This window comes from Apteryx rowi, unplaced genomic scaffold (assembly GCF_003343035.1).
Source record: "Apteryx rowi isolate R43461 unplaced genomic scaffold, aptRow1 scaffold_511, whole genome shotgun sequence".
Classification (NCBI taxonomy): domain Eukaryota; kingdom Metazoa; phylum Chordata; class Aves; order Apterygiformes; family Apterygidae; genus Apteryx; species Apteryx rowi.
This window is the reverse complement of record NW_020450774.1, coordinates 52,267-75,407: the sequence shown is the minus strand read 5'-3', so window position 1 is coordinate 75,407 and position 23,141 is coordinate 52,267. Positions and strand designations below refer to the sequence as shown.

The 23,141-nt window shown below is 46.1% G+C and overlaps 1 protein-coding gene across 2 annotated transcripts in view; it reads left to right on the top strand.

Annotated features, from left to right (window-relative positions):
* DTNB (dystrobrevin beta) overlaps positions 1-23,141 on the top strand; it is a 215,193-nt gene that overhangs the window by 176,137 nt on the left and 15,915 nt on the right. The gene's annotated exons all lie outside the window — the stretch shown is intronic.

Sequence of the window (23,141 nt, the reverse complement as noted above, 5' to 3'; positions counted from 1 at the left end):
GTAAATCTTGCACCTTTTACTAAAGACTTAAGTCCAGTTTGCTTTTTGCCAGTCCAGTATAGGGGGATTCACACTGGCACATGCTCAAAAAAAAGAAGCCAACGCTTACCCTGCTGTAAGGGTGGTTGTCGAAGTCAGCGTGAATCCCATGACATGCTCTCCATGACTCATTTTCCAAGCCCACAGCTAATGTGGGCACCTAGGGAGGAGTGAAAGCGGTGGCCAGCGGCCCCGGGCACAGCGGTGCCCATGCTGGGGAGCTCGGGGCGCCAGGGCTCGCCCAGGGTCCCGGCGAGCCTGCAGACGACTCCGGTCTCGTGCACGCCAGGCACCCAAACATCTCCCGTGAGATCCAGCCCTCCAGAAGTCCCCCAGCTGCGGCAGGTAATAGCCATTGCCTTTGCTTGGCGGCGCTGCCTGCCCCGCGTCAGGCAGCCAGCTTGGCCGCGCGTAGCGAGCCCGCGTGCATCACGAAGGTGACCGGGCGGAGGGAGGAGGGTGGATCGGGTTCCTGCCGTGGCCTTCGGCGTKGAGCGGCCAGGCTGTTTCGTTGTCGTGCCCCCTCCTGCATCAGCTCCCGCTTCCCTGCGCTTCGCGTGGGCCGTTGCCTGCGGAGGCGTATGCCGAGGGGTAGGTTTGCACGTAGATAACTTCATTACTCACATGGGTAAGGTTATTCATTTGTAAAGTATTTATAGACTCCTTGGACTACAAGCCTTGCAGACAACTCATCTGCCTGTGTTTTGTTTTGGGTTTTTTTAAGAGCCAAGTACATTTAAAAAGGATGACAAATCCTTGAAAATTGTATAGGTAGTAAACCAGAAAACTAGTGATAGTTGCTAAGAAACTGGTTGCTACTTACCTATGAGCATCTACAAAACCCGGGCTTCAAAAAGTAAGGAAATGACTAGTTAAGGATACTCTAAGTCTTCCATTTTCTACAAACGCATAGATATATTTACCCAAAGAATTACAGATTTCATCATTGTACAGCAATTTTTCTCAGGCCCAAAATAAATATTTTTTTCTAATTACAGTCTTCCTGAAATGGATTAAAAAAATCCTTATTGACCTGTTTCCACAAAAATTTATATTGATAATATTACATTAACAATGAGATATGCTTTCATTAAACTGTATTCCTCATTGTATTTTGTTCCCATTAAATACTTTATTTATTTTTTAATCTATTTTAACCGGTATTTTCCACTTTACAGTTTTTCAGAGAAAACATATAGATACAGAAATCAAACTGTATGTATTTTTTTTAGTTCAAGGATTAGTTTTAAGTTTGTTGACTTGAGTGTAAAATACSCGTTTCTGTATCATTGTTAAGAATGTGTTTATTATGCTACTCTTTAGTCAGTGAAAGGTGTATCTATATCTTCTTCATAATTAATATCTTCTTTCTTTTTAATACTTTGGCTTGGTATGTCGGTTGTAGACATACCTCACTAGCATTTAGCAAACTTAACGCGTTTTGAGCAGAAGGCCGGAGACTCGAGGCGTCTCGCTCRAGGAGTGACACCGGTGGTACTGGCTCCAGCGTCACTCTGCGAGAGCTGAGCCCTCGGGGGTTTAAGCCCAAGCGGATCCGCCAGCGCTGCGCTCCGCTGCCATTCGCGTTGCCCACACGTACGTCTCCGTTTCGTACGTGATATTCCCTTCTGCTGGCATCCCAGCAAGTTGTGCTGCATGACATGGATTTGGACGACTATTTATAGACTTTTGTTTTAACTTTTCAGTAAGGGGGAAATTACAGAGTAGCATAAGAGCAAATTTTCCTCTCAAGAGACAGTTTTCCGTGCCAGAAAAAGAGAGGGAGATTTTTCAGGAGTACAATTCTTCTCAAAGACGCTCTCTTCGCAGAAGTAATGTTTTCCAAGAGAGTTCACGGCCAGAGAGGTTTCCTTATGTTTGTGTGAGAGTTAAAGATCCCCGTTGAACACTTGTCCTTTAGGAGGTAGCTCCTGGGCAGCGCGATGGTCCCTTTCACGTGCCTTCAAAGGGAGCTTGGAGTAACCCCGTGGTCCTTACGCTGGACCACGGGGGCCCCGGCTGTAGCGGCTGGAGGTGTTCCTGGGGGGGTTAAACCATCTGAGTCATTGCAGAACAAGGAGCTCAAGCCTGGCACTAAGCACGTGCAATTTCTAGGCCTTTTACGTTCTCGTGTCAAATTCGTCGTTTGGTCTCAGTGCAGCCCATTTCCCRTCCAAATCTCAGAGAAATGCAGGTTGGTCCTCTGTATGTTCTCTTTGGATAACAGCATCCATCAGCATGACTAATTCGTTTTAACTGGAAGAGAGGAATAATATTTGGCAATCTATATCAGTTTTCAAAAGTGAAAATTGGACTGAGAGTGTGACTTTCTAAAGATTTAGACTGAGAGAAGCTGAGGGTGAAAAGATGCAGAGAAAGGTCAGCGTGTGACTTCAGGCACAGATCAGCATAAATACTGAAACCATCAGAGACTGTGGGTCTTGGGAGCTTTCACGTTTCCAACATTAATGATGCCAGTGCTTCTTTAAGAGCACGGGGGACATTCACAACAGCTAAGTTTAGCTCGTGAAGCCGGTTTTCATGACTCTGCCTGTAATCAGTAGTCCTCCAAGAGCAAGTCAGARAGGCTGAATTAGGCTCTTGCTCTGAATAACTTTCTGGAGGACGCTGTCCCTCCCGCTGTCGCCTTCAGCGTGACCTCAGGAGATTGGCTCCCCAAGCAAAACTAGACTTCGTAAAGAGCCCTGCCTCCCCCAGCTCTCACCGTAGTGCCTATTCTTAGCCCACTGACAAGTAGTTTTCATCTCTCTCTTGATTTTCAGGCAGGCACATAAAAATTTTTCAAAGGAAGAGCGGATGAAAAAGCAAAACTTTGTGCGGAGTTCTTGGGAACGCCGAAGGAAGGCTCTGGTTTTCTCAGCCCCCATTCGGGGGCGCTCTGGAAGTAGTCCCCAAACCCTATACCGATGGCTTGCTTTTGGTTATGGGGAGCAGCGTGGAAATTCTGTGGCTGCTCCACGAGCCACTGCTTGATTTCTTACGGTTTTGATTGCATAAAGCTTCATGTGAAGCTAGAAAAGATAAGATTTGAGAGTTGGCTACAAATTCAGCCAAAGAAGGATTCATGTCTTAACTTTTTGAACACAAGTAGACATAGTAACCTTCTTAATTCAACTCCTGGAAAGTCTTCTGCATTTTGTCAACACTGTTGATTTCAAAATGAATGCTGATCTCTTGTGAATAATGCATTATTTTTTCACATTCCAGGCAGTTCTTGGTTTCTGCACTGCAAGCAGCATATTGCACTGACTTTCATGTGCTCTGTGCTAGTGCTGGCCCCAGTACCTGTGTTTCAGGGCCAACACTGGAACATGTATGTGTGGCTCCAGCGTGTATTGCTAACTTATCATGCCTGTTTCAGCCATTTACATGGCACCGCACCAGGCTGTGTTATTTTGGCACCAGGTTAGGCTACAGCAACACCTGTGTTGGCAGTCTTTGTCACACCAGCACAGAGCTTCCCAAGCACAGTCTCTCGTGTCCTTAAGGACTGCATAAAATTTTGGGAAAGTGTTCCAGGAAATGATGGAAGCCATGAAGAATTTAAATATTTTCCCAAGTTTTCTGTCCTCGCCCACATTCTGTCTTCATTGGCTTCCTCTCCTTTTTTGCCAACAAATTCAAGCCTCGAGCCACACCTTTTAAGGTCCTGCAAAAACCTTGAGCACTCTGTTGCTTTTACACTTCCTCTCAGACACTACAGTCATGGATTTAAACATCAGATGAATGACCTTGTAAATGCACCCAGTGTTTTCTCCTTTTCCAGAATCTGAGGCAGTGGCATTAGCTTCCGTACTTGAATGTCCTAGGAAAGCAAATTCTCAAATCCAATTAGTAATTGTTTCCATCACCACCCCACACCAGACTCCCCCAGGACTAGTCTATACCTTTTTTTATTTGCATACATCAGTAAAGGCTCCAGGGCTCAATTTGGAATCAGAATTAATGTTCTTCTCCTTTACGYGATTGTCACCATGGGGTCGCATTACGAGAGCTTGTGCTCCATGACTTATAGCAGTTACATAATCCTCCTGGCACGTGGAGATCCCTATTGCAAATTGCTCGTGGTCCTTCCTCACTCGTGAACTGGCTCTGCGGATTTGCACTGGATGATCCACGTTGTGTGCCTTGCCTCTGGCCTGGAGAACGGTGTATGTTGGGAGGGACCTCTGGAGGTCTCTAGTCCAGCCTCCTGCCCAGAGCAGTTCCAGCTGGAGCAGGTTGCTCTGGACACACGTGTGAATGGGGAAGGACGACCCTTTCCCTCGCTTTGCTGGCTGCGCTTCTGCTAACGCACCCCAGGACGCGGTTGGCCTTTGCTGCGATGGCACACGACTGACTCTTGGTCAATTAGACTTGGCTTGTGACTTCTGCAGTGATGATGGGCCGGAGCAACATGTCAGGGAGGTAGGAGCCCAGCTTTGGACTTCTTCCACCTTGGCATATTCATTCATTAAATGAACATAGTGTTACTGTGTAATGAGTGCCTTGGGGGAGGCACCTTTTTGGATAAGCAGTAGGCTTATAAGAGAGAAGTATCGTTCTGTGGTCCCAGATTTCCTCATGAATAAAGCTTAATCTCTAAGCACTGAAACATTCTAGGAAATATCTTATGCCCAGATCAKTCCTCATCATGGCATGAAAGCTGATTTCCAATTACATCTTTCACAGGGGAGATTCCTTACTAGGGGCTGCAAGCTAAYACTGACTCCTGAAAAAWARCTTTGAGAAGACAAGGCCAGGCTATGCCRAAATTAKGGCAAATGMGTGCAGTATAGTAAATAACCCAGACAGAACAGCATCCTTACAGCTGTGCACCTAGCATGTGTCAAGAGGAGCATATCTTCCTTAAAAGATGTATTGCTCTAAAATATGGAGTATCTCATGTTCTTGTCAGAACTGGTCAGATAAATGATCCAAACCATGTAGCAAATTTAGGTGTTGGATCTAAAAGAAAATTTTGACTTGAGAGTTCTGCTTTCTGGCTGGCTTTCTCCAAACTTTATAGAATAACAGAGCAAGCTCAGAGAAATCAGATTTTTCATTAATTACATGGTTCTGTAGGAAACTGTTTTCTCTTTTGAAAATAACAATCTTCTGTTAATGCATTTTTTTGCCATGTATTTTTTCCATAAAGGAGATGTTTTTTCCTCAAAGCAGCCTTCTTTAAATGACTGAAGTGTTTCAAGTTCTTGGGAAGATTCCTGTTCCCTTACAACTGTTATTTATACATTCCTCCAAGTTTGTGTTGTCTAGCTGTAGAAAACATTTTTTGTTTAAAAAATCCTCCAAGCTAGGCAATTCACTTCTCAGTGAATACTTTTATGTTCAGAAGACATTTAAATTTGCATAGCAAAGCTCCTCAGATAGTTAGAAATGTTAAAATTATGTTGCACATACCAATTTCACGGTGCTCTTTATGTTCGCGTCTTACATCTGAGTTTCTAAGGTTGAGTTGGTGTGCCGTTTCCTGGATGACAGTATGTGACATACAATATGTATAAGATCAGAGTCTGCCCGTGTGTTAAGCTCTCACATTTCCAAGCCTGTGCTCACCGTGGTGAGTAACCACCTGCATTGGCACCTGCAGATGGCCCGTAAGGAGCAGGTGAGCCAGGAGGCAGGTGGGCACCTCACCACCCCACCGCAGTGGGACAGGGTGGTCAGCGGGGTCAGCCCACAGYCCACTTTCCCAGCAGTCTCGTCCCATGTTACGTGGCCACACCATGTCATAGCCGGCCTTGAGCACGTGCAGCCAAACCCTTGGGGAGGTGGCAGATGTTGCCTAGCTTGTTGGTGCACTCAAGGCCCTCACATTTCCATCCAAAATACCTTTAGCTCTCTGGCAGTTCTTAAGGGAAGTGTTTAAGTAAGTACTTATCCCTTGGCTTCCTTGTCAAACTGGCATGGAGACTTTTAGTCTCCCTTATTTCAGTTCAGTCTTTGGCCTAAGAGTCCGGATGTCCATCATGGAAACTTGTCTCCATAGCCCGTGGAGTCCTGAAGTCTTAAAGCAAGTGACCACTAGACGAGCTAGTCTGACATCCTTCATATCATAGGACATTGCACTTGACTGAGTTACTCCAGGTTGAAACCAATAAAATTCCATTTTGTGTTAATTTGTTTAGCCAGAAATGGCTCTAATATTAGTGTGAAAACTTGATGAAACAAAGAATCCGTTAGTTTGCACTGTAAGTTATCCCAGTGGTTCATCCACACATTGCTGAAAAATGTGTTGTCTCAATTCCAGGTTGTGTGTACCTGGCTTCAGCTTCCAGCTGGTTTTGATTTTACCTTTCTTTGCTAGATTGAACATTCCTGGTATCCAGTATTTTCATCCTGTGAATGTACATATTTTGATATATTTAAAAGCTGTCTGGACAGGGTCCTGAGCAAYCTGCTCCAGGTGACCCTGCTTGAGCAGGGGGGGTCAGACTAGATGATCTCCAGAGGTGCCTTTCCACCTCAACTATTCTGGGATTCTGTACCTACTTATTTAGAAAAAGTCATCTGTTAATTTTCTTTTGGATAAGCTAAGCAGATAGAGGTCTTCGAGTGTGTCACTAACAGTCACTTTTTCCAATCTTTAAATAATGGCTCTGGTTTTTGTGGGGGGCTCTTTGAGCACCTTCTCCTTCTCAATCTCTGTTTTACAGTGCAGTCTCCAGAAGTATTTTGCTCAGGTATTCCAATACCATCGCCATTGGCACCCTATTTTCTTATCGCCTCCACTTCTCTTTACCACAGCAGCCCACTAAAACATCCTGATAATTATAATCAGTTATATTCCTTTAATTTTTATTAATATAATCTGTCATCAGCTTTTCTATTATTTTGCTTGGTTCTAATACTAGGCTAACTAGTTTAGTTACCCAGTCACTGTGCTTTTCATTTTTAATATTGTCTGGGAAAAATGTTAATATGCAGAATTTTCCTTTCCTTTAGGATTTATTAAAAAGAGATGTCTTTAGGCCAAAAAAACTCTTCAGGCAACTCTTTAGGGACTCTCAGGTTCAAGTTATCCAGCCTGCTGCCTTTAAAAGTAAGTATCTTCAGAGAATAGTGTGAAATACTGTATTGTAATACTGAACTGTAATCAAGTCATAAAATTCTGGTCCCAGAACAACTATCAGTTTCCACAGCATCAACTATTTCATCATTGTTCACTTTGGTGAAGTCCAAAATAGTTATCCTGTGTTGGCTATGGTGCTCTCTGTGGAAGAAGATTACAATTTCTAACCTTTGTAAATACTAACAGAGTTCCTAATGGAACTCTTGCAGACCCATCTCAAATTTAAAGCCTCCAAAACCAAACAACTTCTCTTCTGTGCTTTGCAAGGAGGTGCTTAAAGAATAGCTCGTGCTGCTGTCTAGTTTACTATGATACTTAATTGCATGAACACTCTTCGCCTATGTCAGCTAGCTAACTGAACCCTATGCATTCAAGATCCTGGAGTTTTGCATTAACAACATATCTAAAGAAAAAGTATTTAAGAAGATGTGCTACCACCCACACACATCKTTTTTTTCTTTACATTCTTCATCTCTCCTAAATGGGAAAAAGTTGAATTTTAGCATTCCAAGCATGCAGAGTCTCTGTGAACACTGTGTCTGTACTATCAGTTGTCTCTATTGTCCTGTTATCCAGGATTTCTAATTCTTTTGCTTCTTCTTTGGGCTCCTAGTTTTGGGTACACAAGGAACTTTTAAAATTTTTATATCTTGGTTTTCACAAAGCTGTTGTTCTTAGGTAGCAGTAATATTTTTACTTCTGATTAAAAGTTACTTTTGCTAAGATGGAAAACAGAGAGCTTTTGTCTCTCCCTCCTTCTCCATTTTGAATTCATCTTTCTGAAACATGAATAATCAGAATTGTACGTAGTATTATGCAGAGCGTCTCATCTGCATTTTGTATGTTAGAATAGAGATAAGGGAATATTAATGGTAATACCTTGACAGTGTATCCTGGGGCTACTTAGATGACTGCACTGTCCTGGAAACGAGTACTTATACTGTGATCGTGCAGTATGCCCAGGTCTTCTCTTCTCCTGTTGACTTTGATTGATTGGCTCCCACCTTATAGCAGGAATTAGAAATTCTTGCCTGTTAAGTKTATAACCTTCTATTTTGCACTACTGTTTTTCATGCCATTTCTATTGTTCTAATCTTCACGTTCATCCAGTTCTTCATGTATAATATTTTGATCTTCCTCTGTATTAGTGATTCATCCTAACCTTTATGTCATCAGGAAGTTTCATTAGAGTGCAGTTATTTTCGTGCACATAATTAGAATATTAAAGAAGATGAATCCTTGAGGAATTCCACTTGTATCCTCCAGGCTGTAGGTTGCCTTTCGGCAGAACCCATTTTCTTCTTGCCTTTATGGAGGGATATAATCACACGTTGCAGCTCTTTGCCTTGCTAGCTGACCTGTACTGGCAAGTGTTTCAGAGAACAAATCCAAATATCAGGTGTGTCTCCCGTGCTCTGTTACTGCGTTCTGCCTCGGGCTCGTTCCTTGATAGCTCTGTCTTCTGGCTCGAAGATTTCACTCCTCTGTCTCTTGGTCAAAAATTGACAATCCATCTTTTCAGTTTCTCACACTTGCAGTTCCCGTATCCTTCTCCTTGTCGTATCTTTGGCAATAGTTATCATATCAGGCTAGCCAGAAAAGTCTTTATTCTTTGGATGTTGTGCAGTGTTTAAGTTTATGCTTCTAGATGTGTATCTTTTTGTTTAATATGGCCACCAAAAGTTGCAAGCGCCGGAAACTTCTTTCTGATCTGTGAAAAGGGAACATAACTCATCCAAGATTAGAAATGTTACTTCTTTGTTGTCAATATCTATCATGTATTTAGACAGAACTATGGTCTGTGTCCAACTTTCTTGCAAAGTCACAGGTCCTTGCCTGCTTAGAAGTTCATGTGTAAACTTGTTTATGTACTGTCTTTTTAGCTTTATAYTCTTATTAACGAGGAAGAATTAATCCGTGACTTTAAAAGTTGGATCTGATCAGAGACCCATTAGTTCTGGTACTTACTCCATATGCTCTTTATTTGTCTAGGTATCTGGCTGGCTTCCGCCAGAATAGTTGCTACACCCTGCCCAAGAAATATCAAAAGCTGTACTTGTCTTTTCTTAAGCTGTAGGTAGAGCCGGTTCGTTTGTATGGAGGGAGAAGGAGGTTGATCTTGGGAAGTGAAATGCCAAGGAGGTGATTTTTGTGTTTAGATATGCTGCGATAGCGGTGGTGGTTTCAGTCTCTAGCCTCGTCTCCTTCGTGCGCCCGCCCTGCTGCCTGCCGGTGACGCGGCGTGTTGGAGCGGTGGGCCTGSTCCCTGGCCACCTTCCCACCTTCCCATGGATGGCCCATGGGAGCTGCACATCACAAGGGACGTTGTACTCGTGCTCAAAGCCAGCTAGAGTCACCGATAGCCTTCGTACTTCYGTTAGAGCAGACGGCTCTTCCAAGCTCGGGTGCCTTTTTCTAGCCTTTTTTCTTTCTAATGCTCGGGAAATTGGACCGGAGGCACTTTCCGCAGTCATCTGTGTCTCCTCTTCTGGCAAGGACGGGGAGGATGCTCTGACCTGCCGGAGAAGACGGTGACGAGTTGCTCTGGCGACGTATTTATGCCCCTCCAGCATTCAGACGTTGCGGTCTGCGCTCCCACCGCCCCTGCCAGGGCCGATGCGGCGGGGCGAAGCCTGGGAGGCTCCTCCAGCCCTCCTGCGCAGCGATGCGCTGGGAGCAGCCCTGCTCGCGCCGGGGCGGGCGGAAAGCTTTCCGACGGCACGAGGTCGTTGCCGCGTTAGAGGCACGAAAGTGCCAATTGAGAAGCCTGGAAACAAAACTCAGATAATTTTGAAAGATAACACTTGCTTTTAGTCTTGTGTAATACAAGTCAGCCGGGGCGTCGTATGGGAATTGAAACTATAAGAGCCCTGGGAACCGCTGCAAATGAGAGAGCAAATCAAGCGGAATTTGAGGAAATACTAGATATTGGGGAAGGGAACAATCTGTTACATATTGAACGCAGTTACTGAATCCCCGCGTGAGGCCCTGCTCGAAAAGGAGACAGCACATGCCCCATCACTGTGCAAGTGGTGGATGAAAGCAAAAATGTCAGTCTTTGAAAGAAGCTAGGAAAAAGGAGGCATTCTGTGTGGTAACCARGATTTTATTGTTTCCTGATCCCCGCTCCGTATCCCCCAGCTGGGGGGATAGAAAGGAATGAAAACAAACAATATTTCATGAATGAAGGAATTCAAACAGCTATCTTATATTCAGCAGACTTGTGGGTAGGAACAGACCTGTTCCTTCTGGGACCTCAGATCTGCAGCTGGGCTCTGAGCAGACTTGCAGCAGAACGTGCCCGGGAAAGTCAGCCGATAGCAGCGTATAGGGAGGCCCCCCCCGGGCAGAAGTCGCCCTTTCAGAGGCAGGAACCTAACGCGGCTTCTGTTTTATTTTCACCGGTACAGGAAAGCTTTGGTTTCTTGGTGGTAGCCCCTGGAACACGCGGATTTTTCTAAATCCGACCGATGGAAAAGTCACGTGGAGCTTTCCGTTGCCCCCCTCCCGTCCTGTGTCACGGTTCGGCGAGAACCGTCCTCGTCRCTCGTCCCGCTGCAGGGACACGGTGCTCCGGTCTGCGGAGAGCGTGCCGGGCGCTGTGGAATCGCTCCGCTTGCCGGCGAGCGCGGAGGGGACGCGGGCAGGGGGGGACGCCTGCGGCGGTCCCCGGCAGCGGTGCCGTGCCCGACTTGGAGGGGTGAAGTGCTCGCCGATACCCACGTCCCGTATCAAGGGCAGCAAGCACGCGTGAAAGAATCGTCCCAAAATAATGGGTTATCGGTGCATTAGAACTAAAGCTGAGAAAGCAAATCGTAAAAAGAGCTGAGTAATGCGATCGGGTTGCCAGGAGAGCAGTGGAAATAGTGCTGAGCCTGGAGCTCTACCAATCCGGCAGCAGGATGGGACGAATCCTGCCCTGCCGTAGGAAATGCCCGTGGATCGGTCAGCGCGGTGCTTTGGGTACCGGTGCCGCCCGCGGCTCCCACCCGCGCCGTGGGCTCCCGCCTCCCCGGGGCTGGAGCTGRGGCAGCGGAGGGGAGCCGAGTCCCTAAGGAAAAGAAAAAGCCAATTAGCTGCCGTTAATTAATCCAAGGACTGAAACGCGAAGGCGGCCGCTCTGCCCCCGCCGCGGGCTTGGGCTGCTCTCCTGGCCCTGCGTGCCGTGAGCGCCGCGGCCCCGCTCCCGCGTTTCCCGTCTCGCGGCCCGCGCGGCCTCGCGGCGGACGGTTGCGTACCTAACCGAACCGCGTGCTTTTTGRACGATTAAATAGCAACCTTGCGACGCGACAGGCAACGTGCTGTCTCATGGTCCCAGTCTTTTCACCACCGTTTGATCAGACAGCTGTGCTTTGCAAGGAGCCCGGTGCCCGCAGGGATCCCAACTAGAGCAGCGCCGGTCTGGAGGTTTGTGTTTGGATATTCGCAACGCATCCTCTCACTCACACCCGCACGAGCTCTCTCTATTTGTATTTATTTTTCTTATATGTGTATCTATAGATGCGTATCTGTCAGGATGCCAGCAACACGTTGGGCAGGACCCCTGCGCTGCCGGTGCGGCGTACTTTTCTCACGCTGTTTTTCTGAGCAATATGTGAGCAGTGATTCTGAAAATCCGTAATGAAGGGGACGGAGTGTGTTTTATTTAAACACGCTGCGGCAGAATGAAGGTAATTGTCCACACAAGCCATCTGCTACCTGGCTGCCGTCCATGCGCTCGGGAGACGGCAGTGTGTGGAGCGAGTGCCTCTTCCACTGCGTTGCCATGATAACAGCCCTGCTTTAGATTTTAGTGGGGGGATTTTATTAACGCTTCAGAAAGGTTATTAGCCTACTGAAGTAATAAGCTTTTTATGTATTCCTTTATGTGATTATTCTTGTAGATTTTACTGTAATGCGTAAAAGGGAGGCAGGAAGCGTAAGGCCTCTCGGAGCAGATAGCCCCGGCTAATGTGCCACGGAGGACAATCAAATTTAATTTTCGTACAACAATAAGGTTAACAAGACTGATCGGTAGGGGCTCTGAATTTACCAACCTTGTTTTCTGTTTTAGCTATTTTCTTAAAAGAATATTTGCRAATGGGAGTGCGAATTATTTTTAGCCCACGCTTCCATCTAGTTGAAATTCTTTAAGCGAAGGCAGCAATAGTTTCACTTGTAGCACTGAAAGGAAGTTTTTTTCTACGTTTCTGGTTAACATAAATAATTTTAAAAGTATTAGTGAGAAGGAAAACAATAATTGACAGTACAGACCTAAATGTTGGTGAAATGCATGAAAGGGCGGTTGTAGCTCAGGTGATTGCAGTCGTGCCGCTGGGACGCAACGTTGCTCCTGCAGGTCCTGTGCGCCATTTTAACCCGACCAGTCCCGATGCTGCCGTCGAATAAGAGAGCCGTACACTTAGATTTTACCTGGCAGATGATATTTTGATTGCCTGTGCCCTATCTTCAGCACAGAAACTAAATAACAGGGAGGAGAGCTTCGGTGTTCTCCCAGTAAAATAAAATTCGATATGTGTAACCTGCGGTAGTGCTTGCCTGGTTGTTGTGTTTCTAGTATATGTCCGATTTCTTTGTGAAAAGCTGTAAGGACAAGACCTTATACCAAACCGACTTAATACAATTTCAATTTTTATCACAGGTTAAAGCAATTAAAATAAATTTGTATTAACAGAAAGCAGCTAACTTTAAGCATAGTGCTTGTATTTCTCATTTATATTTGTGCAGGCCTACTCTACGGCAAGCTCTTGTTTTCCCTCTGTAAAGTGAGAAGTGGTCTAGACGAATCTAATGTAAAGCAGTTATAAATTTTAGTTGGAAAAGAGTTCTTCAGATAGTTGCCCAGGGCTTCCTGTTAAAATAGAAAGATGTATGAAGTGAACTCTGTAGTTCTTTCTTTCTGTCCTGAATTAATTACTATTCAGTCTTCCTACAAGGGACTTCGATTAGCTTATGGCATCAAGTGGAAGGGGATTGCCAGGGCTTTGGAGAATGGGATGAGAATTCAAAATTATCCTCAGAAATTGTAACAATATCTGGAAGGTAATAAAACATTTTGTTAGTTGATTTTTCTACATAAGTGCAGGTTTTTGCACACATTTATGTAGGAAAATCAGCTAAGCAAACACAAAATGTAGAGCAGCTGGGAGGATAGCCGTTCTGCAGAGAAGCRCCCGGCGGCTGCGCTGGATCGGCAAACAAACACAAGCCAAGGTTGTCACGGTGTTAAAAAAGGCCAGTGCTGCTTTGGGGCTCTCTCAAAGAYGCACAACCGCAGCCCTCTGCTCCGCTGGCCTTCGGCATGGCCTGGCCTGGGTCGGGTGTCCAGCGCTGGGCACCGGACTGCCAAAAGGTGGAGAAGGTCCAGAGAGGATGGGTGAGAAAGCTCGTGTTTTCTAAGCCTCTGATTCATCAGACACGGCTGAAGGACCAGGGTTGTTTACTCCAGAGAGGAGAGGACTGAGGGTGGGTTTTCAAAGCCTTCACATATATAAAAGATAACTGGAAAGAGAAAGGGAATAAATGTTGTCCATATCCACCAGGGCTGGGTCGTGCAGCAGGCTTCAATTACTGCAAATTTCATTTAGGAATTTCATTTAGACTTTAGGAAAATCTTAATGAAGAGGTTGTTAAGAGCATGTTGGATAAACATGTGTCAGGAAGGAATTATGAAGAGCCGGACCAGCTGTGGTGTAAAAGGGATGGGTTAGATGTTTTCTTCCAACTATATTTTTCTGTGCTTCTGTTCATTTGAGGCCAAAGTGGGTCTTTGTCAGCAAGTAATGTCCTTTCTCAGCACTTCACCTTTTTAAAGAATAGTTTTCATAATTCTTGACTACAGAAGAAAGTACCTGAAACTGCAATAAACAGAGTTTATTTTTGTTAACTCAGTGGTAATGGTTGCAAACTTTTTCATAGTTTTTCACCGTGTTAGTACTGTGATAGACCCTAACCGGAAGAGATGCTTGTGGCCCGCTCTGGCTGTGTCCGTGTGCACATACACGGGAATATTCACAACAGGTTTGCTCTTGCTCCAGGGAACTGCAGTGGAGAAGAAAACTGCAAAACAAGGTGGGGGAATGTGTGCAAGCCAGGGGTCAGGCCGGAGGAGCAGGTGCATTCGCGTGGTTGTCGTGGGGTGGTTGTTTGAAGACCAAACCCAAGTCACCCCCCGGGTCAATGGGAAGTGCTGCGTTGGGTGGATAGGACTGCTGATTCACGGAAATTAAGGCCAGGGGAACTCTTCRGTCACCATACAGCAAAAATTACTTCTCTGCTCCTGTTCGCTACCTCCTTGCACGTAGGTGTCCATTAGTCGTAACACCAAAGTGGACCTCCTGGGAGAGAACTTGCTTGTCCTGCAGGTGTATCGAGTCCCTGCGTCAGGAGGCAGCTTTAGCTGGGGCTGTCGGAAGTCGCGCGGTGCTCAAGGGCCCCAGCGCTRCCTGGGCAGCCCCAGACGTGAGTTACCTTTCTCACGGTCTTTTTGCATGTCTTCCAAAGGTTCATGCTATTTTATACTTCATTCTCAGGTGTTTACAAAAATACTTAATATGCGCCCGCATACCGTTTCCCGCAGAGCCACCCGTGCTGGTGAACGGTTCCCGCCAGTGGGACCTGCCCACCAGTGACACCTTGTTCACATCTGTCAAATATCTTGATCCATGCAGCATGTGCTTTTTCCGTGTTTAGTGCTAACTTTTTCCTGAGGCTGTCACATGTTACTAAATCAAATGCCTTATAAAGGATATTATTTCTCTGTAATTACCCTTGTCAATAAAATTCATAATCTTCCCAAGGAAGGAAATCAAATCCTATTTGGCAAGGCCTGTTTTCAGCAAAACCATGTTCTCCAACATCTGCTACGTTTCTGGCATTTATTCCTTGTAAGTTAGAAACTTATCTGTTTCTTGTTTGTTTGCTTGACTGTTTTGCRGAGGATCGCTGTCTGGCTAACCTGCCGGGAGTTATCCGTATTATTCTGTTTGGTAAAATATTTACACTCTTCAGTACTCATAAATTTCCCCAATATTACAAGACTTTTCTAAACAAAATTAACCTCCGTGCAAAGAGCATCTCAGCTAGTTGCTTTCAGACTCTTCGATGCTATTTATTGACTTGGCTCAGACCCAAAATGAGCAAAGGAATGCAAGGGCGCTCTAGCTGTCGGGTTGTATATATGTGTGAAATTTTAAACACAGATGATGTAGGCTAGACTGATGACCTATACATCCATATAAAGACTAATTTGATTTCCTACTTGCCAGCTTTTTGGTGACATACGCAGAAAGCAAAGTTTTTCTTTCCTTTCCTGCTCTACGAGGTTTTGCGATCATGTCACGTGGGAGAAGCTTAGCAGTGGCCGCTGCGCGCAGGCGAGCGTGGTTGTGCCAGCGCTGTTTGCAAAGGTGGGGCTACGCGGGGCCGGAGAGGCTGAGCGAGACGGGGAAGGCGGCGGAGCGAGCCAAGCGTGCCGTGAATCCCGGAGCGCCRAGTGCCGCGGGCCTCTCGCCGCCGTCCGCATGGGGAGAGCACCTGGGAGAAAAGAGAGGGCTTTTGTTTTAAAGAAAGCCGCTGCGGCATGGGAAAGAAAGAGCTCCAGTTGCTTAGGGTGAATATTATAAAAGCTCTCCAGCTTTAGCCCCACGATACTTGACGTGAGCAAGCCGGTCTCGAGAGCCATTTCATGATTCATAAATAAAGGCAGAGGAAGCAGGGTAGATCTGAATTAGAAATTGAATGTGTATGATATGCAGATGAAAAACCCATTCCCATTTCACTTTCTAATGAAGATCCGTGCTTTTTCTTGGATGCTATTTGACATAGTCTGACTTGCTTTATTTCCTACAGAAAAGATGCAGAGCAAAAAATGAGAATTGTAGGCCATGTGTTCGTATTCTCACTTTTGCTCTGTTTCTGCCATAATTTCTGGAATAAATTTATTTGGGGCATGGTAAGATGTTTACTTGTCTAAATCACTTATCTAAGTAATGTTGAATCTTTGTTTTTATGTGTATAATACACTATCCCTTTTATCCTTATCTATCCATATAAAAATATTTCACTGAATAAAAAGTATTAAATTAAATATCTATTACTTGCAAAACAATTTTTTTTAATTTCTCAGTAAACATCTATAGGATCGTAAAATTATAGAAACGTTGGGTGGTAGGGCCTTCTGGGGGTTTTAGTCCAACTTTCCCCTTGAACAGGACTGTTGCCAGCACTAGATCAAGTCAGTTCTGGCTTCATCTAGGCAAGTGTTGAAAACCTCGAAGGTGGAGATCCCCCAGCTCTCTGGCAGCCTGTTCCAGCGCTCCAGTACCCTCCCAATGAAAAAATTTATCCTAATGTCCAACRTCTGTAAAACTTTCCGGTTAGGGTGCTAAAGCATATGACAAATGAGCTGGGTGTTTTTAGCCACAAGAGGAGGTAAAGGGGGGGACCCAGATGTAGTCTTCCGTCACCTGAAGAGTGACTGAGGAGAAAACAGCCAGAGTCTTCTCGGAGGCGCGCAGAGACAGAGCAAGGGGCAATGTTCACAGATTGCAGGGGGGGAAATTCGGACTGGGTATAAGAAGGAAACTCCTTCCCATGAGGGTGGTTAAAATCTGGAACCGGTTGCCCAGYGAGATGGTGGAATCTCCATTTTGGGGGATTTTCAAACATCAGCTGAACCAGGTCYTGAGCAACCTGCTCCGGCTTTGGAGATGACCCTGCTTTGAGGAGACCTTTGGACCAGGCCCCTCCTGAGGTCCCTTCCCCCCTAATTTTTTCAATGATTCAGCGATCMTGTTCTCCTTTAAAACTCTTCTCTGTCATGATGATTGTAGAAAWTTTGACAACTGTTAGGACAAGGGAAGTGATGGTGAGAGAGTATTTATTTTGTATATCTATTAAAAGCTATTATTACAGTCACTTCTTCCTGTACCCCTATTTAACTATCTTTGATGCAAGGGCCAGAGCTCTGCCTCTTCAAGGTTTTTCAGGAAATATTAYGGTTTTGTTAAATTAAACCTCAGAACCATTGTATATAAGACTTGATAAACTYGTGCCAATAAATCTAAGTCAGCTCCCAAACATTTCAGGAGCTGGGTCAGAGGTTTCCTTAGTTGTTTTCCTAAGTTGAAATCCATCATCTGTATCCTCCTTGGTGCAGTTTTCAGAAGGAACGTATAACATGCCCGTTCCCAGGATTTTTATAAGGCTGTAATTCCAGAGASCACGGTCGTCTCTTCGTAGGCCAACAAACTCGGATATGGCTTTACACACCTGCCTGCTCCTCCGTAGCCCGTCTCCTTATCGAGCGAAGCTGGAAACGCACTCGCCTGCGCTGGCGAGTAGAGGAACGGAACCAAAAGCCGCGACACAGACCCACTTTAGCAGCTTCAAAGTCCTCAGGAGCAGCCGTAACTCCAGTATTTATGACCTTTCCCCATTTCTTCTTGTACTCTCTCTGCCTTCGGTCTTTGGAGAAGGAAGGCTGTGAGACTGATTTATTGCTTTGCCCTCAATGATACCTTCTTATTCAGCCTTGGAAGCCGTTCCCGAGCGCATCCGTTATCTGTCCGTGCTCCCCAGGCTGTTTGTGGGTCACTTGCCCCATGTGTGCAGGGGCTCAGTTAAAACCAGCGCTTCCTCCCGCCGCTTCCTTTTCTCCCGGCCGAGCGCTGCCTTTGCTGACACAGGCTCTTCTGCTGTTTCTTTCCGCTTCCGAGTTTGTCGGTGTCCACCAGATGTCTTTCTTGCTCTCTCAGTAGGCAACGCACTCCTAGGACAGGAGTCTTTTCCTTACGGACACCGTGAGCCGAGGCTGGGAGCGAGGCCCGCAGTCGTTAYGAGTGTCCCTGGGGCTCCCTTGGGTGCTCGGCATCCTCCTTTGGTTTAATCCGTTGCGTTTCTTGGGGCTGCAGGTCTCCTTGGAGGGTCCCGTAAGCAACACACTGCCGTGCCAAGAGCCGTGGGCCAAGGGGCACCGCGCAGGGTAGTATCAACAATGTTAACAGCTAGGAAACGCCAGGTTAAAGACAGCTCATACGTTCTTATTTCTTTTTGCTTTGTATATGCATCATAATTACTGACAAAAGGTCTTACATCATTTTTCCACGTGCATCATTTTTTCCACAGGACCTCTTATCGTTCGGTGCAGAGAGAAAACACTCAGGCCTATTTGAGAGCGCATACACTATATAAAGTATAAGAATAGAGAGATCAATATGTAAAATAGATTTATTTTGTTTTGTTTTTTCTGGAATTAGAGGAAAACAGATATTACCAGGAACTGGAGAACCACATGTCAGCCCGGAGCCTGAAAAACACACTTTTCCTCTCCTTCAAGTACTTGTTTATGTGTGTGCTCTAACCAGCAGTACATCCAGCCACAGAAGACAACAGTATTTTTTGCTTCAGCAGTGCCTGCAGTGTATATTCATGAAGTCCTTCTCGAATGTGTGCAGCTATGAACACCCCCAAAACCCCTGAGATTGTTGCTGCGATTGAATCAACATTTATTGCCCTGTCTTTTTGTGAGTGCATCATTATAAATTTACTTGGACTCAATCGTTTTTCCTTTCCTTCTCAAAGCTTCTGTTCATTTAATCCGTGATGTCAGTGCTACTTTTATGTTTTAAATTCTGCAGTGATGATTGCCACTTTTCTTCATGTATTTGATGCGTGAAGAGATGCATGAGAGCAGATTCTTTCTTTCCTCCTAGAGACATAAACTCTGAGGGCCCCGTAGCAGCCCCTGCAAGATCACACATGCAATGCACATGCAGGAATAGCTCAGACCATTTCCTGTCCCACCTGTCATCTGGTAGATGACTTGGTAATGCAAAATATTTAGGACTTCCTGTACTTTGACAAGTGTCGGTGTTTGCCATGGGGTGCCTTTTCACTGGTCTTCTAGGTCAATAATGAGAGATGCTTCTCTCCTTAGCTAGGAAGTCCATTCCAGATTGCCTCTTCCTTAATAATAAGCTCAGGTGTTTTTTGTGAMCGGACTCACGCATACCTGCATCTCACCGTGTGGATGTTAAATGTTCTTGAAGCTAGAGCTCACCTGCTCATCCCTAGCCAGGAGCACCATGCAGTGCCAGCGACTCCTTAGCTATGGGCCAGCTGAGCTAGGTGTTCAGCCTGCGGTGCTGGGAGATGGTATCCAGTTTCAGTCCTTGCTACCTGTGATTCTGGATTAACTTCCAGACCCAAAAGCATCTCTCTCACTTGTTAGTGTGATGAGGTACAACCACAAGAGATGGGCTTTTGAGTTTCTTTTTCTCATCCCAACTCTATCAGAGTTTTCTGATAGACTTTTCTGTTTTGGAGATATGAATGYTCCCATCCTTGATGGATCTGTGTTCTCTTCTCCATCTTTCAAAGAAAACAGGTTTTTTAATACTGAGATTGTTAGTCAGAAGAAGTGAAGAGATATGTGTCTTTTAGAATATGTCCTATATTGGTCTTTTTTTTCTTAATAAGATCACTCTCAAGACTTAATAATTTTTGCCAGAATAGTGTCTGAATTTCATTCCAGCCTCAGTCAAGAAGGTAGCCCACCTTCTTTTTCCRTAAGCCACAAACTGCCAGGCTGGGGGCTGCCTTTTGTACCAGCTGGATGGTAGGTGTGCACTGTCCTCGTCCCTTCACAGAATGAGACTTTTAGGAAGTCCCTTCGTCTGGTCRTGCCGGAGACCTCTGTGAGGTGGGAGCCCTCAGCCCAGAGGGCTGGCATGCCCCGCTCCCCCTGCAAGAAGCAGCTCTAAGCGTGCGAAGGTGGAGGTGGCTGCAGCCACGCTGGTCCAGGAGAGCTCAGAGGACAGCAGCAGACTTGAACTTGCAGACCTGCTCTGCGAGCTCCGTTCACACGTCCAGCAAGCATTCGTGGGCCACCTTGCAGCTGGTCTACCCTGAGATACGTTGTGTGTGTGTGTGCATTTGGAAGCCGTTCTCAGCATCGCCGAGGTTTCTGGGCGCTGTGTCACTGCGAGGAATGCCAGAGGAGGGACAGTCGCGGCCCCTTGGCGGTGTGCACACAGGCACGACTCATCTGCATGCCCAGCGGTTAAAAACCAGCTCAATCCCAAGTGCTTGGGCACCTTGTATACACAAGATGTCTCAAAGATGAATGACAATAAATAAAAGATTTGCCTTCCCCAGGGCTCAAGTCTTAATGCAGATAAAACGTGTCTAGGTGCTGCTCTCTTGATTTTTGCTACCAGATTTCAGCCCATCAGAATGGAAGTTTCCAGGGTTCAAAGTCTCCTTTTGATCCAAGGAGAGGGCACATTTGCAACAAATGCCATGGGCCGCATGCGGAGAACTGTGTGGAGTGGGTTGAATTTGCCTTGCAGAGCTAAATTTGGCCCTCCGTGGTTTAGGCAAATATGTTTTTGGGGAGGGAAAAGGTCACTAATGAAGTCTCATGCTATTAATTGAACTCTTGCTTTTCCAAACAAAAAATCTGTAGAAGGCTTTTCATTTTTAATCCCTCTCACACCTGCCACTATAAATAGGTCTCAAGTGATTAACAGTGATGGGAACTGAGGTCCCATAACCGAGAGGTGTAATCTGGGGAACAAATTTCAAAACATAAAATACTTCCTACATCCTTCGCTAGCGTTCTTGTAGGGAAAAGTAAGTTCCGACTAATTGGCCTCTACCTTTGATGTGGGTATTAATGCTCGTTTTAGTTCTGTTTTTAATTTATGCATGGGCTTTTTTCCTCATCTAAGTGACTGCCAAGACTGACACTTAGTTTGGGAGGAAAAGAGGGAATGAGCAGTTTCCTGCAAAGCGGAGCCCTGGGCCTGTGCAAGCGCTGCAGCTCGAAGCCCTGGGCCTGCAGGACCGGCTCTGGACTAAACTGGCACCTCCGAGCAGTGGACAAGGCCGCTTTCTCCATGGCCGAATGCAAATCCAGACACTYCTGCCAGTTAGTGTGCATTTTCAGGTCTTTTTTTCTGGATTTATTTTGCTTTTTGATGCAGGGAAATGAAGTTGCTGATGTTGTGTGTGCATTTTCTTTGTTTACTAATGATTTGAAAGATAYAATTTTCCCTGCTCCCCTGCTGGTACCAGCGTTGCAAGAATGTTTTACTTAGCTCTTTGAATCCCTGCATTATTAACATGGTTTCAAAACAACAGTTTTGCACATGAGCAGATTTACATGTTACCTTTAATATCTATCATCAGCCTTGGGCCATCAGTCACATTGGCAGGGAGACACTAAGTAGATGGCAGATGTAGCTGTCCTCACTTGGTCGTGAGCATCATCTTCTTTCCTGGGTGTCTTCACAGAAGGTTGGACATGGCAGCAAGGTAGGGCTTGACGTGAGCGTGGCTGAAATCTGCACTCGCAGGTGACAGCGCCTTTGTCTTCTCTTCCCCGTCCTCTCCTGGCCAGTCCAGTTCGTAGGAGTGCGGTGGTTTTGCCGTAAGAGCTTTGCTTCGGACGTGCTCCTCTTGCGGCGGTGCCGGTTGTGCACCCGGGTTGTGCGACCGCGCACAGCCGGGCGCCCGTTTCGCCATGCTCTTGCCACCCAGCCCTGGCCCCGCCGTGCAACGAGAAAAGCGTCGAGGGCAACGCAGAGCAGATACGGGCTGCCGAAAGCCCCGGGTGCTTGAGGCTCAGCAATTTCAGGCTGGTTGCAGTTTTACCCCTGGTGACATGGGGACCATCAGGACCTAGAAGCCCACCAGAAACCACCRTCCTGGTGGAGCGGGTGGGAATACCGCTGGTTTGCCCGGCGAGATCAGCCTTAATATGTAATTATTTATGAGCAGCTTTCCTGCGATCGATGTCAGCACACAGGCAGCGCTTAAATATAAATACGGTTGCAGATCATAAATCAGCGCTAGCGAAGCGAGACAAAACTGATCGGTAATGAGTTTGGAGTTGAGCAATAAGATTTAGAGATTGTGGAAAGAAACAAATCACTGCGGACGATAACAAGATCGCTAGCAATGAAATGGGATTTTGCCCATTCAAAGCACTTATGAATAACGGCTTTGCCTCCGTGGGAGATTGACATCGCGCTCTCGGGGAGCGATGGTGTGGAGGGGAAGGGCTTCCCGGAGCGACGCAGCCCCCCAGCCCGGCCAGGTCGCAGCGGGATCCTGCCCCTCCTGAGCTGGGCTGCACGGATCTCCGCACTTGCTGGCAGGAGGAGGGAAATGAGAAGATGAGGTCTCTGAAAATGCCGTGGAGAACCTGGAGAGATGCACTGCTGGATAAACGCCTCTTCGCTTTCGCTCTCGCTGCCATGAAGTACCAGGCATTTAATGAAATTGTCTTTTAGACAACGTGGAGCCAACAAGTGCATGTCGGTAGTGGCCCATATTTATCCTCTCCTCATGTGTTCATCAATCCATCTCCTTTGCTTCTTCATCCACCATGGTGTCTGACCTAGGTGGTGCTCTGGAGGCTTTGCTCAGGCAGCGTTGTCCTTGAAGCCGCTGGGAACTTTGCCTGCRTAACTATTACAACAGCTCGGAGCTTTCAAGCCGCAGGGAAAAAGTTACTGGCCCATGACTGTGTGTCATTTGCTATGAAGTTCAGCAGACTTCCAGCACACGCTCAGCGTCTGGAAGACCCTTGGGACCAGCACTTCCCATCTGTGTTCACCCCAGCCGAGGGAGGCGGAGGATTTATGGGAGCGCTGAAGCTTTGGTTGGGAAGCCGCCGCTACCCGTATTGCAGAGCTGCTCCCTAGGCGCTCCGAAAGGCAGCCCGCGATGTTCTTGGCCAGCCTGGCTGCTAAAGACTAAATGCAAGAAAATGTAAAAAAAAAAAAAAAAAAGAAATTCTGATTTTAACAGCATATCTGAACTTCTTGCACAAATATTAATAAATCATTTGCGTCACCTGTGTGCATTTGGTCAACCTCTGGTCATAGATTTTCTGTTTGCACTCCAAACACGCTACAAAACAGCACTCTTTCCTTTCTTTTAGCAGGTGCCCAAACTTAATTTCTTTGTTTTATTTAATAATGGGCAATTGGGGTTTTTT